The sequence below is a fragment of the Xenopus tropicalis genome, chromosome 2 (assembly GCF_000004195.4).
Source record: "Xenopus tropicalis strain Nigerian chromosome 2, UCB_Xtro_10.0, whole genome shotgun sequence".
NCBI classification, from domain to species: Eukaryota; Metazoa; Chordata; class Amphibia; order Anura; family Pipidae; genus Xenopus; species Xenopus tropicalis.
In genome coordinates this window covers 164,410,748-164,430,064 of record NC_030678.2, presented here as the reverse complement: position 1 = coordinate 164,430,064, position 19,317 = coordinate 164,410,748, and the positions used below count along the sequence as shown (strand labels likewise).

At 43.1% G+C, this 19,317-nt stretch overlaps 1 protein-coding gene across 2 annotated transcripts in view; it reads right to left on the bottom strand.

Annotated features, from left to right (window-relative positions):
* Positions 1-19,317, bottom strand: part of maml2 (mastermind like transcriptional coactivator 2) — a 120,208-nt gene that overhangs the window by 89,440 nt on the left and 11,451 nt on the right. The window lies entirely within an intron of this gene.

Here is a 19,317-nt window from a genome sequence, read left to right as displayed (position 1 = left end):
TACAATAGTGTTTTATCTGTCATCTGCTAAGTGCCTGTGCCTTTTCTCCTTTGAATGGCTGCCCCCATGGCTACACAGCTGCATTCTTTATATAAACCATAGTATTTGTTTGAGGCAAACACACCAGTTGTACCAGTGCAGGGCAGCAGTACATTATATTGGAATTTCTTTGATACACTTTTTTGGTGTTACTGTTCCTTTAAGTGATCAGGGCCCTCCCCCAGAGGCCACAATTATTACCCATCGGTTCCCTGGACCCTTGGGCAGAGGGCCCTGCAAATGAACAGAATGGGGCCCCAATGAAACAAAAAATGGGCCAACCAAGCATGACTATGCCTTTCATGCACACCAGCCACACCCTAATTTCGCCAAAACTAGGGGTAGGCAGAAGAGGCAGATGCCTAGGACGCAACGATTGGGGGGCGCCAGGCAGGAGCCTCTCCTGCCTCCCCCTAAGTCCACTCTCTTTAGTCATTGCCCCCGTCGCAATCACATCACATCGTGGGGGGGGGGGGGGGGGTGAGGAAGGTGCAGGGGCGAGGTGGCCGACCGGGTTGCCTAGGGCACCCGGTCAGCTTGGCCCGCCCCGGCCCTGCCCACAATTCACCCAAACCTCACTCATGCCCACACAAGCCCTGTTCACTTCGCATCACACATTTACATCTCTACTCCCTCTGCTACAGGGTCCCTAAACGCAATACTCCATGTACCCCCATTGGCAGCCCTGCAGTGCTCAATCTGCCCACTTATGCCACCAATTAGCCACAGACAATATTTACAATGATCATTTAAAGAAGCTAATGTAAGATTTACGTACTTTTGGGCCATGATATGCCCTCTTTCTGTGCATTATGGTAAAAAAGTCTAAATTTGTGGCCAAAATTGCACTTCGCACACTAGGGCTTATTTATAACCACTATGTAAATTTGCATCTGGGCAGTAACCCATAGCAACCAATAGTGATTAGCTTTTCTAAACCAGCTGCAAGTAAAACAATGAAATCAAACAACTCAATGGCTGCCATAGGTAACTGCCCAAGTGCCAATTTGCCCAGTATTTATAAGTGACCCCCACTGTATTTGGGCTTGTAAATGTCCCTCTCCTTGTAGATTGTAAGCTCTTTTGTGCAGGGCCCTCTTCACCTCTTCTTTTGGTTATTGATTGCTTTTTACATAAACTGGAAAGCTGCTCAGAATTACATTTCTTTCATTAGTCAAAAATCATAATTTTAAATACTGGACTTAAACAAACATTGTGTGTTCTTATTTCATATATATATATATATATATATATTATATAGCGAGTATAGAGTGAGCATGGTACGTCATGTAAGTGCCTCCTGTTTGTATAATGGAATAGATGGGGGGGAGGTGCAGCGCTAATCATTTTAGGCAACTCGTGCACTTTCTCAAGGCAGAGCAGGAAGTGACCCCGAGACCCCCATAGACTTGTATATACATTACATTCCCAGATACTCAACCTGGAGCAAGTAGGAAAAGACACATCTTACCCGGCAATAAGGAAACCCCATCAGTAGCAGAAAAACAAGGGAAATCAAAAGAAGATAAAAACATCACAATTATAACATTAATTGGTTTTCTTATATTTAACAATTATTACAATATAGTTTTTGAATTGCAAAATAAAGCTTAAAGGGACAAATACACTTATAAGCACAATTTCTTGATGGGTGCACACTCCAAACACAGGTGAAGATGGTTAAGAAAAAGCTTTATTCACATTAATCCTTTTGGATTAAGGCTGATGCCACACTTGGCGTAGGGCTGATTTTTTCGGCAAGCGGAAAAACGATTGCCGAAAATTCAGCCCTACGCCTGCTACTTGTGCTTGCACCCGAGCGTATCTCATTCATTCGGGTGCAGGCACAAGTAGCAGGTGTAGGGCTGAATTTTCGCCAAGCGTTTTTCCGCTTGCCGAAAATATCAGCCCTACGCCATGTGTGGCATCAGCCTAATGTGAATAAAGCTTTATCATAACCACCTTCACCTGTGTTTGGAGTGCGTACCCATGGAGAAATTGTGCTTGTGACTGCTGGGTCTCCCTTTGCTACGGGTCTGGGGTGCTGCACCTGGACCACTGGATCAGTGGGGTGCCTTTCCCCCGAACTCACACTTACACGTACTTAGGCGCGTTGGGAAGGGGGAACCTGTGGGCCCGGAATGCCCAGCAGGGATCAGTTCTGGGCAGGTGGGGCCAATCAGGTTTATTCCTGGTGTCCCGCAGGACCAGTCCGACCTTATCTGTTATATTCAAATTTTATTTTATAGGTATGTGATTTATAATCCAGAATGTTGGGAGCTTGATTTTTCTCAGATAAGGGATCTTTATGTAATTCGGATCACCATACCTTAAGGCTACTAAAATGATTAAAATAATTGCCCCCACCATGGCTTCATGAAGCTTAGATAACACTTTCTGGCCCAGGGTAGAAAGTAAATGATTTTAGTTAGTTGGGGGTGTAAATAACTGGGGGTGCCAATATGTTGGGCCCTCCCCAGTAACTACATTAAGCTGGGATATAGCTCATAGCTAAAGTGTTATGGATGGGTTGAGGATGGCTCATGTAGAGACTGGGGCAAGTAAAGGCAAGAGTGGGCCGGCTAGGGGCTTAAGTGAATGGGCCAGGGGCTCAGTTTATAGGTATTATAATACTGGCCTGGGTGTTTTATATAGAACCACTGCAGGGGACTGGGAACCTTTCAGAACCCAACAGCACCGGCAAAGCTATATGTTAGACTGGCACAATGTTACCCAATGTTACCCAACGTTTTTGCACCCCCGCCAGTAATTTAGACTTTCCTTGTCCTATGAAATACTGTATGTCATTCCCATATTTCAGAGGTTTCTCCTTATCCTCTTTCCAGGCACTCCCTTTCGGCGGAGACGCAATGAGAGTCGCCATTTCAACCCCGAGGAAGCAGTGACCGAATTTGATTTTTCAGGCGGCTACAACTGGAAACATTGCGCTCTCTCCTTTCACATAGGAAACCCTTTGCCATCGATATATTTGTGTAATTGCTCCTGTGACAGACACACACAAGCCGGCCCTGGGAATATAATGCTGCCTTAGTCCTGGTGTCTAAACACTGGGCCTCATTGTATGCGTGCAGAGCGCGGTGCTGCTATACGCTGCAGAGCATTGGGCCAGTTCCTGTGTCTGGGCCGGTTCCTGCGTCAAGTGTCTGGAGCCGTAGAGAAGGGAATAGCAGCGTCACAGAGCTTGCCATTCATCCAGTGTAACTTTATGCACAAGGCTTCTGTTACATATACAGTGCTGATTACACGTTTATATATATATATATATATATATATTAATATACTTATTAATAGGGAAGAAACAGAGATAGACAGGCCTGTGTTTGCTTGTGTTGAGTGAGGAACCCAGTTTGAATACGGTATAGTAGACAGGCTGCCATCGGGATCATGGGTTCCCATACTACTAAGTTAGCAGGGCCTATTACTAGCCTATTGGCCACCAAGGACCACTGGGTGGAAGGCCCTACAAGTAAGTAGAATGGAGATCCAATAACAAAATGGTCATGCCACACACAGCCTTCCCCCTGATCCCACCTATATTTGCATCATATCCCCCACCAACTCCCCTAAAATCTAAGCCCCATTTGTAAACCATGAAATGCATCTTTTTTTCTTTTGGGGCCCCTCTGCCATGGTGCGACTTACTTAAATCTCCCTTGTACCCTTTGATGGTGGATACCATCCATCATATTCGTATATTCATTGCATTGGATCAAACCCATGGAAATCTTGACTATTAACAAGGAATAATTCTACAAATCATGGTTATTACTGAACATTCTACTCAAGGCTGCACTCCCTCATTATTAACCAGGGCCGTATTTACCTATAGGTGCCCGAGGGCCTGTGCCTAGGGCTACAGCCTTAGGGTGGGTGGCCATGGGGTGCCTATATATATAAATATACTGTGTATATCAATAAAATGTAGAAAATGAAACAAATAAAAACCCTTCAGTCGCCACCAGCCCTACTAGTTGAAATCCGCAGGTGGAGCTGGGGAGTTGAGAGATCCGGAGCTATTTCCCCCCAGGTGTAACAGCTGTCTGGAGGGCGTACTTACCTCCTGTACCTAGGGTGGCACTGGACCTAAATACTTCCCTGCCTGGCTCTTTGCTCGAATCTCTAAATAAGGCATTTGATCTAAATTAACACACATGTGGACTCATTTACAAATTAGACACCTGTCTAAAAGGTTCAGCTTCTCTATAACAGTAATGATCCAAGCCTACAAATTTGTGCACAGGAGGCCACCATCTTGGATTTTGTTATGAGTGTCAGTGGCACTGCACATGCTCAGTGGGCTCTGGGCAGCTGTTGAGAAGCTGAGCTTAGGGGTTGTTGCGAATCATCAAGCAGAAAATGAGGTTCAACTTTTATAGAAGCTGATGCTACAGGGCTGATTACTGAATTCTGATGCAAATTTCACTGGTTTGTGGGCTGCCATGTAATGTGAATTCCAATGAATTATTGTGTTGTATTGTGGTTTTTTTATTCTATATATACAGTATATTGTGACATTTATACTCTATATATACAGTATATTGTGACATTTATACTCTATATATACAGTATATTGTGACATTTATACTCTATATATACAGTATAGTGTGACATTTATATTCTATATATACAGTATAGTGTGCCATTTATATTCTATATATACAGTATAGTGTGCCATTTATATTCTATATATACAGTATAGTGTGACATTTATATTCTATATATACAGTATAGTGTGACATTTATATTCTATATATACAGTATAGTGTGCCATTTATATTCTATATATACAGTATAGTGTGACATTTATACTCTATATATACAGTATAGTGTGCCATTTATATTCTATATATACAGTATAGTGTGACATTTATACTCTATATATACAGTATAGTGTGACATTTATATTCTATATATACAGTATAGTGTGCCATTTATATTCTATATATACAGTATAGTGTGACATTTATATTCTATATATACAGTATATTGTGACATTTATATTCTATATATACAGTATAGTGTGACATTTATATTCTATATATACAGTATATTGTGACATTTATATTCTATATATACAGTATATTGTGACATTTATATTCTATATATACAGTATAGTGTGACATTTATATTCTATATATACAGTATATTGTGACATTTATATTCTATATATACAGTATATTGTGACATTTATATTCTATATATACAGTATAGTGTGACATTTATATTCTATATATACAGTATATTGTGACATTTATATTCTATATATACAGTATATTGTGAGCCAACCCCTAAGCTCAGGTAAGTGACAGCAGCACAGAGTATGGGCAGGGAATCAGCAGAAAAGAAGATGGGGGGCTACTGGGGCATCTTTGGGGGCACAGATCTTCCCTGCTAAAGGGCTGTGGTTGCCTTGGGCTGATACAGAAGCCCAAAACAACATACCCCACAACATTCTTCTTTGTTACACTTCAGTTCTCCTTTAATAATGCTGGGAAGCCATAACGCAGCCTCCTCAGAGCGCCCGTGGCTAGCTGATCCTGCTGGGAGATCTAGTTCACAGCTGCCAGTTCTACCCCCCCAATTTATTCGGACTCAGCTTCTGTCCCATGAAAGAAAGGAGGACATTTTCCCTGCTGTATTTGTACCACGGCAGAGAGTTCTGTAAGGCTCCCTCTCTCTGCGCCGCTTGGCCGGCTGCCCATACAAACACTGACTCCCCTGAAGGCTCCAGCTTTTCCATGACAACCCCACAGTCATAAACACAGCAAACAATTGTTCCAATCCATTTGGCTTCTAAGGACAGCTATAGATATTATAGTCGGCTGCCTTAGCTACCTCGCAGGGCTGAAGGAGCGAGATAAAAAGCAGCAGAGCAATATCGCATTACGTACAAGTGCATTGCTTTTGTTTTACTGTAGAATAGAGGAGAGGCTTGAACGAAACACAACCTTAATGCGCCTCCGTATATACTTTCACCGTTAATTGCATAGGCTCCACAAAAACAATGCTCGGAACATACACAAAGCTGTGGCGGAACACTTGGAGCTTCCAGTTACTCCATTCGATGGGGGGATATCCCTGTTGATAGCCAGGGAGGGCCCCAATGCCAGTTATGTGCCCTAGGCTTTTAGTGATACACATACAAGTGAAACCCTGTGTATACTCCGGGGTGGGGCGGAATTTATTTCTTACAATGGCTCTGTTGAGCAATAGATTTCCTTAAAGCTTAAGGCAGGCACCAGAATCTGTTACGCTTCAGCCTGAATACAGAGAACTGAAGCCCAGCACTATCTTGTGTTAAACAATCATTCAGTTAAAAACTCTGGGCCAGTGGTACCGGGTTGTGGAGCTTTTCCCCATGGAGGCCTAAACAGAGGGAGGACCAGCCTGAAGGCCACTTAGGGCAGAGATTTGGAAAGAAGTGTAGGGGGTAACAAAGGTGCTAGGGTAGGCAATGGCCTGTGACCCATATGCGGTGAGAGGGCGGCTTTCCAATTGGTTCAGAGAGCTTGATCAGGTCCTGTCTGTAATTTATATAATGGGGGAGAGCTTACTCTTTTGTTTTTACCCAGTACTAAGGGTGAATGCGCTGAAAGCCCAGGGTATAATGCCCCAGTATCAAGCTGTGAGCCCTAAGATGACCGACATTCTTAGAAGACCATCAAGAAGATCATTTGGTTTGAGCTTTGGAAAACAAAACAATGTCTGCACCTTAAGATCCCCACATTAGGCAAGGTTGCCCAACAAGCGGAAATTTCCCCAATATGCCCACCTTTAACCAGGCAATATTGGACTGATCTGATCGTTTGGCCCTCAAGGATCAGATGACATTAATGGTATACATGCTGATTTTTGCTCATATATCAGGCAGGCCGATAAGCAGCCAACTCTTGTAGATTGTAAGCTTTTGGGCAGGGCTCTCTTCCCCTCCTGTATCGGTTACTGATTGCTTTATATGTTACTCTGTATGTCCAATGTATGAAATGCAGTAATTCCTTGTAGAGTGTAAGCTCTTTTGGGCAGGGCTCCCTTCCCCTCCTGTATCGGTTACTGATTGCTTTATATGTTACTCTGTATGCCCAATGTATGAAATGCAGTAATTCCTTGTAGAGTGTAAGCTCTTTTGGGCAGGGCTCTCTTCCCCTCCTGTATCGGTTACTGATTGCTTTATATGTTACTCTGTATGCCCAATGTATGAAATGCAGTAATTCCTTGTAGAGTGTAAGCTCTTTTGGGCAGGGCTCCCTTCCCCTCCTGTATCGGTTACTGATTGCTTTATATGTTACTCTGTATGTCCAATGTATGAAACCCACTTATTGTACAGCGCTGCGGGATATGTTGGCGCTTTATAAATAAATGTTACTAATAAAAAATAATAAAAACTCTGTCTGTTGGCAGCTTTTAGCAGACACCGTAAGCCTTCATTACAGCAATGTTTTCATACATCTGACCAAATGTTGGGCATCAAAGGGAAGAAGGGGAGACATTTCAAATGTATCACATTTTTATAAATAGGTTATTCTTTAAGACTCTGTTTCTTAACCTTCCAACCCTGATCAGACCCCCAGAATAACAACTTCCAGCAAGCCTTGACCCTTGCTTGAATGTGGGAGGAAGCTGGAAGTTAAGGCCATGTACCATTTTGGGAATCAAGGTAAAAAAAAAAGGCAAGCACCTCGAAAATAAAATTAGAGCAACCCTCTGCAAAGTGCATAAAGTTCATGGCATACAGTGAATTTTTTGGCACCAAATAACTGATTCTGCTTCCTTTCTTGTTTCCAGAGCCAGAGGCAGGTGTGTGACAGCAATAGGGCCCTTAGATTGTAAGCTCACTGGGGCAGGGACTGATGGGAATGTGATAGGAGCCTTAGATTGTAAGCTCCACTGGGGCAGGGACTGATGGGAATGTGATAGGGACCTTAGATTGTAAGCTCACTGGGGCAGGGACTGATGGGAATGTGATAGGGACCTTAGACTGTAAGCTCCACTGGGGCAGGGACTGATGGGAATGTGATAGGGACCTTAGACTGTAAGCTCCACTGGGGCAGGGACTGATGGGAATGTGATAGGGACCTTAGATTGTAAGCTCACTGGGGCAGGGACTGATGGGAATGTGATAGGGACCTTAGATTGTAAGCTCACTGGGGCAGGGACTGATGGGAATGTGATAGGGACCTTAGATTGTAAGCTCACTGGGGCAGGGACTGATGGGAATGTGATAGGGACCTTAGATTGTAAGCTCACTGGGGCAGGGACTGATGGGAATGTGATAGGGACCTTAGACTGTAAGCTCCACTGGGGCAGGGACTGATGGGAATGGGATAGGGACCTTAGATTGTAAGCTCCACTGGGGCAGGGACTGATGAGAATGTGATAGGGACCTTAGATTGTAAGCTCACTGGGGCAGGGACTGATGGGAATGTGATAGGGGCCTTAGACTGTAAGCTCCACTGGGGCAGGGACTGATGGGAATGGGATAGGGACCTTAGATTGTAAGCTCACTGGGGCAGGGACTGATGGGAATGTGATAGGGACCTTAGACTGTAAGCTCCACTGGGGCAGGGACTGATGGGAATGGGATAGGGACCTTAGATTGTAAGCTCACTGGGGCAGGGACTGATGGGAATGTGATAGGGACCTTAGACTGTAAGCTCCACTGGGGCAGGGACTGATGGGAATGTGATAGGGACCTTAGATTGTAAGCTCACTGGGGCAGGGACTGATGGGAATGTGATAGGGACCTTAGATTGTAAGCGCCACTGGGGCAGGGACTGATGGGAATGGGATAGGGACCTTAGACTGTAAGCTCCCCTGAGGCAGGGACTGATGGGAATGTGATAGGGACCTTAGATTGTAAGCTCCTCTGGGGCAGGGGCTGATGGGAATGATGTATAATCTATGGAAGGTGAAAAGGAATATGTTGGCTCTATATAAATAAAGGATAATAATAATGCAGCCATAAAGAGGCTTCTAATAGGCAGCACATCAGCCGGCCAGCCATGCAGCACTCAGCTAGTTAAATAACAAACAGCAAAATGGAATGCAGATGTAACAACATGCTTTAAAGAATCCCAAGTATGCCATTTGGGAAATACATTTTCCCACACAATCCTATTGCTACAATAACCACAAGGTAGGGAGAAATGAGAGCAGAGGAAGGCGTTGAATCATTCATGTAAGGATAAGGTTACTACCTTCCTGTCTCTCGCTGCCCCCCCCCCCCTCGTCACTTTCCTTTTTATGATCTGTTTATAATTATGGGACATCATAACTCAAAACATCTCTCGGAGCGCCGCGAATACGCTCACAGCGCTCACTTTGCTTTTTCTCATGGAGACCAAAGGGGAGACGGAAAATAATAAAGTTGAAGAAGCAGAAAGGGTCAAAGTAACGCCCCTGTGAGCACCCTCATCAGATATTGCTGGGGGGCAGCCACCCTGGGCACCAAAAGAAGGGGGCCCTATAAGGCAGGAAAGAATACATAAGTGATAATATACTTAAAAAAATTGTTAGAGATGTTTGATTATCTCTGGCCTCTCCTGGTAACTCCCCCAAGAGTCAGCCCATCGCACTGGCAGTCAACTCTGTAGCCCCACCCATTTGTGTCACTGGTCCGCCCCTCCTACATCATCGACATGCCCACCTATGTCATTGACCCACCCCAGTTGGCCGGTATTTATTTTTACAAAAGGTGGCAACCCTATTTGAAACTTAGTACAGGTATGGGATCCCTTATCCGGAAACCCGTTATCCAGAAAGTTCAGAATTACGGAGAGGCTGTTATCCCATAGACCCAATTATAAGTTAAAAATTCTAATTTTTAAATACGATTTCCTTTTTCTCTGTAATAAAAAAACAGCACCTGTACTTGATCCCAACTAAGATATAATTACCCTTTATTGGGGCAGAACAGCCCTATTGGGTTTATTTCATGGTTAAATGATTCCCTTTTCTCTGTAATAATAAAACAGTACCTGTACTTGATCCCAACTAAGATATAATTACCCCTTATTGGGGCAGAACAGCCCTATTGGGTTTATTTCATGGTTAAATGATTCCCTTTTCTCTGTAATAATAAAACAGTACCTGTACTTGATCCCAACTAAGATATAATTACCCCTTATTGGGGGCAGAACAGCCCTATTGGGTTTATTTCATGGTTAAATGATTCCCTTTTCTCTGTAATAATAAAACAGTACCTGTACTTGATCCCAACTAAGATATAATTACCCCTTATTGGGGGCAGAACAGCCCTATTGGGTTTATTTAATGTTTAAATTATTTTTAGCAGACTTAAGTTATGGAGACCCAAATTACAGAAAGATCCCTTATCCGGAAAATCCCTGGTCCTGAGCATTCTGGATAACCTGTACCCCAGCCTAGCTAGCTTCTTGGCAAGCTTTGTTCTTTCAAGTTAATCCAGGCCCCCTCACTAGGTCCCACACTAAGCCCTGACAGACCCCCTGTGCCCTTTGGATGGCAGTACTGCCCAGGGCTCATATATTCTATAAGTACAGAGTTCTGTTCAGGATTTAACAAAATCAATGCAACATGTGCTGATATTCACCCAGTCCCAAAGAGAATCCTTGATCTGCAATAGATAAAAAAAAAACACCAGCAGAAAAGGCTGCCACTGTCTCCATTACATGAAAGGTCAATTTTGCGTCTCTTTAAGAAACATTGGCTGGAAGAACTGAAATGCAATTAACATCAATGGGAAAAAGAAAAGGATTTTGATGACCTGCTACATAAAGTTATTTGGGTCTATTCAAGCAGCGCTGACATTCAAGAGATCAGGGTGGTCTGGGTCTCTGGACATGAAAGGCAGATACTAATGTAGGTCCATCTCGGTCTCTCCAAAACACACAGTGGTGCCACGGGACACGCGCCAGTACAGGCAAGCAGCCACCCGCCGCGCACTGGAATAAAATGTCCCATTAAAGGCGCTGTCCACCAAAATAAAATGATAATAATGAAAGAAATTTCATTCTAAGTAACTTGAAATACATAATACATTTATAATATACATTCATTCATGCTCAATCATTTTAAAGTTATTTGCCACTGAAAGAAATTCCTGCCCTTTGCTATTCTCTTCTGTTTTCCTGACTATAGAAACAATACTGCAGTATTGGCTGGAGGTAAAGTCCTGAACTGGGTCGGGTACCCACAAACAATTGTGAATTTTGCACATTGTGGGTAGGACTTATGGATGGTTGGTCAAAAAACAGGTCACAGGCCTCAGTATAAGCCAGTGATCCCCAACCAGTGGCTCAGGGGCAACATGTTGCTCCCCAACCCCTTGGATGTTGCTCTCAGTGCCCCCAAACCAGGGAGTTATTTTTGAATTCCTGACTTGGGGGCAAGTTTTGGTTGAATAAAAACAAGATTTCCTACCAAATAAAGCCCCTGTAAGCTGATAGGGTGCATAGAGGCCCCTAATAACCAATCTTAGCCCTTATTTGGCTCCTCCATGAACTTTTATGGTGCTTGTGTTGCTCCCCAAGTCTTTTTACATTTGACTGTGGCTCCCGAGTAAGAAAGGTTGGGGACCCCTGGTATAAGCTAATGTTACTTATACTCATTTCACCTTGCCTACTCATGGCGTTACTTCTGGTTCAGCGCAGTGCCATTTAGGGTGTCATTAGAGTTGTCACATGTCCGGTTTTGATCTGCACAACTCGGGTTATGTAAGGGCTGTCCGAGTCAAAACTACCCGACCGATTTTGCGAATAAGGAAATCCAAACAGGACTCCCGTTGAAAGACATGGCGATTGGCCAATTACTGATAACGTCTCATTGCCCCCCAATGTAATTAACCAGCCCAAAATACATCACTACCCAACCCACAATGTCTTCTGTCCAGAAACTAAAAAGTGCAACCTTAGGTATCATGGGGGCCGGGCCCAAAAACCTACCCTTTTTCTCTTCCCCAGACCTCCTGGAGTAATGTCTCCCCATAATGTCATACCCCCGCCCCTCTCATCATCAACCCGTCCCCTTTGATTTCACATGCCGACCCCTATTTCCCCACTAGCCGGTAACTAAAAAGGCTGCCTACTAATAAAGTATTTGAATGGCAGTAGTTGGGGATATCAGGGAAGAGAACTGTAACACATACTTTTAATTGGAATTATATTTATAAATAACTGTCAAATAATGTAATTACAGTAAGCCTACTGGAAATTTGCCCAGAATTACATTTTCTTTCATAATGCAACTTTCATTTTTTTTTTCATTCCTTGGGTTCATTTCCCCTTTGATCATTATGGCAAACTTTGCTATTATATGTCAGTCTTATGTAACTGGCGGCTATCTTGTCTGAGACACGACGTGTTCACTGGCGCTGCCAAGCAATGAAGAACAACACGTATCATAGGTGATAGATACAGCGCTGCCTGGCAGGGAAAAACTAAATAAATAAGGGCTATGAATGACTAGGATTATCTGATAAAATAAGGGCAAAAAATGAGCAAACCGGACTGCACTTTTTTCTTTTTTAAAATATTATTAAAATATTGTGCATACTAAAGTGTTGTAAGATAAAGGTTTCAATTATCCCAAACCACCTTTTTAGTGGTTATCTTGTGTAAACGACACCTACTGCTCCTTCAACTAAATATTTTAGTATTAAATGTCTTTTTGGTTTATCTTGTGGTTCCATTGCAACCGCTGCAGAACCAGGGAATTCTAATAAGACTCGCGTTGCTGGGCAGTAACCCTCTACCTTACACCAGGCCTTAATGGGAAACTCCATCCCAAAACTCTAAGCCACTTTCCTATATACATACAATATATTACATGTTTTAATGGTTTTAATGTAATTTGTAAATAATACATACAGGTATGGGATCCCTTATCTGGAAACCCATTATCCAGAAAGCTCCGAATTACGGAAAGCTCGTCTCCAATAGACTCCATTTTAATCAAATAATACAGAATTTTAAAACTGATTTCCTTTTTTTCTGTAGTAATAAAACAGTACCTGTACTTGATCCCAACTAAGATATAATTACCCCTTATTGGGGGCAGAACAGCCCTATTGGGTTTATTTCATGGTTAAATGATTCCCTTTTCCCTGTAATAATAAAACAGTACCTGTACTTGATCCCAACTAAGATATAATTACCCCTTATTGGGGGCAGAACAGCCCTATTGGGTTTATTTAATGGTTAAATGATTCCCTTTTCTCTGTAATAATAAAACAGTACCTGTACTTGATCCCAACTAAGATATAATTACCCCTTATTGGAGGCAGAACAGCCCTATTGGGTTTATTTAATGGTTAAATGATTCCCTTTTCTCTGTAATAATAAAACAGTACCTGTACTTGATCCCAACTAAGATATAATTACCCCTTATTGGGGCAGAACAGCCCTATTGGGTTTATTTCATGGTTAAATGATTCCCTTTTCTCTGTAATAATAAAACAGTACCTGTACTTGATCCCAACTAAGATATAAATAATCCTTATTGGATGCAAAATAATCCTGTTGGGTTTAATTAATGTTTTATTGATTTTTTAGTAGACTAAGGGCTCTGGTACACGGGGAGATTAGTCGCCCGCGGCAAAACTCCCTGCTCGCGGGCGACTAATCTCCCCGAGTTGCCTTCCCCCTGCCATCCCACCGGCGAACATGTAAGTCGCCGGCAGGATGGCAGACGCGGCGGGGCGATTTCGGGAAATCGCCGAAAAAGCCTCGCAAGTCTTTTTCGGCGATTTGCGCGAAATCGCGCCGCCGCGTCTGCCATCCCGCCGGCGACTTACATGTTCGCCGGTGGGATGGCAGGGGGAAGGCAACTCGGGGAGATTAGTCGCCCGCGAGCAGGGAGTTTTGCCGCGGGCGACTAATCTCCCCGTGTACCAGAGCCCTTAAGGTATGAAGATCCCAATTACGGAAAGATCCCTTATCCGGAATACCCTTGGTCCCGAGTATTCTGGATAATGGGTCCTATACCTGTATATATATATAAATATGTATGATTGCTATTGAAATCAATATCTGCCCCACTGTTTCTGTTCTCTGCATTCCTGGTTCCGACTCTCAAAGCAATGTAGGAGAAGCCGGTTGATCTGGAACAGAACTGACTACATCATAAGTCAGAACAAGTGAACAGTAAGGCATAGACAGGAGAGACAGACACCGCTTTCAATCGCAATTCCATTAAAAGCATTGGAGCAATAAAAATGTACAATAAAATACAATAACATGTCCTTTCATTCATGAAGATCCCCTTTACGCATCATTAACAGCTCAAGACTTGCAGTTTGGATAATAAATAGGGGCCCCATAAAGGGTAATTTGCCCTAGGCCCTGCCACCCATACGGCGAGGGGCACATATGTTACCCCCATAAGCACAAAGCGCAGCTGCAGTAGCGATGATGATGAGGATGGCAGACTCACTGTACAGACAAAGAGTAACCTCACACTGAACCCTGAATGGGCTGCGTTTCTTGCCATTTGGGCAGAGCGGGGTATTTGCTCAGTGCTCATTAATTAGTCCTGTGGCGCAGCAGCCAAAGCCGCACAATCAGGCACAGAACGGTGAGCACATGAGGATGTCATTACAATACTTGGCCGGCTGCAGGTTTTAGGACGAGGTCAGAACATTAAGGCTGAGCACCTAAATTCTGCATTTTCCATGACAGGCAAGTCATTAACAGAACGGGCAGCCAGGGCCTTCCAGGGTCCCTATCCCCCTAGGGGATTAGAACACAATAGGAAGCCTATGCTAGGTGAGGAGGAAGCTGGTGTCCTGCCTACCAGAGAAACAATGACAGTTGGGTTTGTAACACAATAGGGAGCCTATGGGAAGTGATGAGAAAACCTGTGTCCTGCCTACCAGAGCCAACAGTTTAAGAAATAGAATTATAACACAATAGGATATCTGTGGGGGGTGATGAGGAAGCTGGGCTTCTGCCTACCAGAGAGACAATGTCAGTTTAGGTAATGTGATTATAACACAATAGGAAGCCTATGGTATTGATGAGCAATCCTGATTTCTGCCTACCAGAGAAACAATGGCAGTTTAGGTAATGGGAGAGTTTCCACAACAGGAGACCTATGGGAGGTGATGAGCAATCCAGATTCCTGCCTACCTGAGAAACAATGGCAGTTTAGATAATGGGACAGTTTACACAACAGGAGACCTATGGGGGGTGATGAGCAATCCAGATTCCTGCCTACCAGAGAAACAATGGCAGTTAAGTAATGGGGCAGTTTACACAATAGGAAGCCTATGGGAGGTGATGAGAAGCTTGTGTTCTGCTTATCAGAGATAAATTGACAGTTTAGACCAACCAGTGGCTCGGGGGCAACCCCTTGGATGTTGCCCCCAGTGGCCTCAAAGCAGGGGATTATCTTTGAATCTTGGGGAAAGATTTGAAGGCATAAAAAACAGATGTACTGCCAAACAGAGCCTTCTATAGGCTGCCAGTTCACATAGGGGCTACCAAATAGCCAATCACAGCCCTTATTTGCACCCCCAGGAACTTTTTATTATGCTTGTGTTGCTCCCCAACTCTTTTAACATTTGAATGTGGCTCATTGGTACAAAAGTTGTGTCCCTTTGCTTTAGGCAATAGGATTATAACACAAAAGGAAGCCTAAGGTACATGATAAGGAAGACTGCGTCGTGCCTACTGGAGAGACATAAAAGATGACAGGAAGGAAGTAGCTGTAGGCAGGTGAGTACCAGGAAATGCCCTCCCCCAGGCAGGCAGGCAGGCAGGCAGGCAGGCAGGCAGGCAGGCAGGCAGGAAGAGTGACTTGCAGTTGTTTCATAGAGAAATTCACTAGTGTGCTCAGTGTTATTGTGTTCAGGCTCAGACTCATTAACCTTTTCATAGTGATGACTGCATGGAGCTGCCCCCATTAATCTCTGCGGCCTTGTGCGCGTTTGCAGAGCCGACACTTTGTCAATTATTTTGTTGGGCTACTATTTTTAGTATCTTTTCCTGCCCAATAACTACTGGCCTTGGGGGAAAGCAGGAAATGAGAGATTACTGGGATTTATTAATGGAAACTATCGGTAAAAAGCACATGTGGGTGAAGGCCTGTGCGTGCGAGTTCCCTTTCACAGGGAAGAGAGAGGGGCTATTCTTATATACATGTTTACTATGGGGGGGTTTATATACTGGGCTTGCGCTGGGGCCCTCAGGTAGAGTTGCAATGTTTAGACAGCAGGATTTACACAAAATGCTGGGGCTGCGGTGCTCTGTTTATATAGCTACCTCCAACCAGGAGCCTCGTCAGGTACCCACAGTGAGGGCAGCGGACCCTGTGCAGCAGATTAAGGCTTCCCCACAGTGACTGGTGACATATTAAATAGATACTGACACCTGAAATTAAACTGTTTTTTAAAAATATCATAACATTGTCTTTGCAATTTACAATTTACACCAGTTTTGGCCCAGACAGCCTGGTTTTTGGAAGGGCTGTCCAGGCCAAAACTGCCTGCCGGTTTTCTAAGATTGACGCAAAGATCGGCCAATTCGCTGATTGTCGCTTCATAGCGCCTCCCCTGTGATGTCAAAGCTCTGGCCAGTGTGACATCACTGTTTCGCCCTATGACATCATTGCCTGCCCCCTTGCCTGGCTTTCTTATGGGAGAAAGGTGGCAATCCTGTTCTTATGCTTTTACATTATCTATCAGATCCCCCAAGCAGTGTTGGACTGGGGTGGGTGGAGCTGACCGGAGCTGTCATGCAGGGGAGGGCCGAGCCAACTGGGCGCCCTAGGCAACCCAGTCAGCTACCTCGCCCCTGCACCTACATCGCGCACCTACATGCGCAGTTCGAGTGCGGGGGGGGAGCCTCCTCTTCCGCCTACTCCTAGTTCCGGCACTGCTGCCAGTTACCTTTTACACTGAGTCCACTGCCGCCACCCCCTCACACACACAGTTGCACCTCATGACCGTGCCAATTGGATGGGGGGAGCACTCACAGGTTCTTAGCAGGGATCGGGTCTGGGTTGGTGGAGCTGACCCAGCTGGTGTCCCACCTACTGCGTCTGACCCTACCCCCAAGTTTCTCTATGAGCGCGCTGCCATATTTGTTCGACAGAAGCCCGTTAGCATTAGAAGCGATATCTGGTCGATAAGAAACAATCAGTTTGGCAAACCAGTCAGGTTTAGTAACAGTTACTTACAAAAGCAAACCTACCTGGGGGAAATGATCAGCATCATCTATAGGTAACTTTTTATATACATTCATGTTTTGAAAAGTAGTTTTTGTTGTGTCGGTATCACTTTAATGACACTCATCATCTGGCTGCCACATACTGGGTAATGCTGCAGGGCACTCTACGGCGCTTTCCTCCTCTGGGCCCATTTAAACATATGGCATTCTACCCCCCCCCCCCCCCCCCCACCAACACAGGTTTTAGGAATTTTTTGTAAATGCCTTTAAGAGGGGCCTAGATAAGTTTTTGAAGAATATCCAAGGCTATTGTGATACTAATATCTACAGTTAGTATTAGTGGTTGTATTTATAGTTTATGTATGTGAGTGTATAGATTGGTAGGTGTGGGTTAGGTGTGCTGGGTTTACTTGGAAGAGTTGAACTTGATGGACTCTGGTCTTTTTTCAACCCTATGTAACTATGTAACTAAAACTATGTAATCCCAGATCTCTCAGTTCTGACAAGCTATGTCCACTATCCATCAAAAGCCCACACTCTAGTAACCCTACTTCAGGACCAGGATTTGGGAGTGCCCTGTCATGACACACAAATGGGACCTATGGTGGGGTTTTACCATATAATACACAATGAGACATTTCAGTCTTTAGAGCAGTTCCTCAGTAGGTAAGTACCACGTAAAATGATGAGCAATGGTGGTCTATATGTGTGTGCACCGACATGTCAACTGTACCAGGAGTCGCCCAGTTTTGCTTTACCGCTTCCATAATTTCCACCCCAGTTCATTTCAAGCTCCCTTTCACACCTAAATGATGGTTTCCAAAATGCCCAAAACTGCCTCCCAATGAACTCAATTAGAACAGAGTGAATATTCCGGCACTGATTTATACAGACTAAATACCATTAAGGCTACGCGGGCCATCACCTTCTCTGACTGCTGTACAGATCGACACAATAACAAACAAGCATTCGTATTTCTCTCCTCCACAGAACTAGTAGCAAGAAGCATAATTTGTTGATTTTCACAGACACGGTTCGTGTAACGACGGCACTAATACAACCAGCGATGCTAACTATTTCAATAACATTTTCAAATGAGTAAAATGATTATCATTTTTAAACCGAAAAAAGTAAACAAGAAAGAAAGAAAGATGATAGATAGATAGAAAGATAGAGAGATAGAGAGATGATGGATAGATAAATAGATAGATGATAGATAGACAGACAGACAGACAGACATACAGATAGATAGATAGATAGATAGATAGATGATAGATAGAAAGATAGAGAGATAGATAGATAGATAGATAAATAGATAGGTAGATAGATAGACAGACAGACAGACAGATAGATGATAGATAGATAGATAGATAGATAGACAGACAGATATATAGATAGATAGATAGATAGATAGATAGATAGATAGATAGATAGATAGAAAGATAGAGAGATAGATAGATAAATAGATAGAAAGACAGACAGACAGACAGACAGACAGATAGATAGATGATAGATAGATGATAGATAAATGATAGATAGATGATAGATAGATGATAGATAGATAGAGATAGATAGATAGATGATAGATAGATACTAAGATACTATGATACTAAGATACTAAGATACTTTGTAGATGTATAGATAAAGATAATACATAGATATATTGATTTATAGATAGAAATATAGATAGATAACACATAGATTGATAGGTGATGATAAATATATAGATAGATAGATGGATAGAATTATCATTCTTGAACAGAAAAAGGTAAACAAGAAAGAAGGATGATAGATAAATAGATAGATAGATAGATAGATAGATAGATAGATAAATAGATGGATAGGTAGCTAGATAGATAGATAGATAGATAGATAGATAGATAGATAATAGATATATAGATAATATGTACCGGTAGATGTATAGATAGAAAGAGAAAGAAATAAAGAAAGAGAGAGAGAGAGAGAGATGATAGGTAGCTAGATTGAGATAGTACATAGATATATTGATATACAGATAGATAATAAAGAGCTATATAGATAGATAATATGTAGATTTATAAATAGTGATAATACATAGACATATTGATATATAGATAGATTAGAAAGGTGATACTGG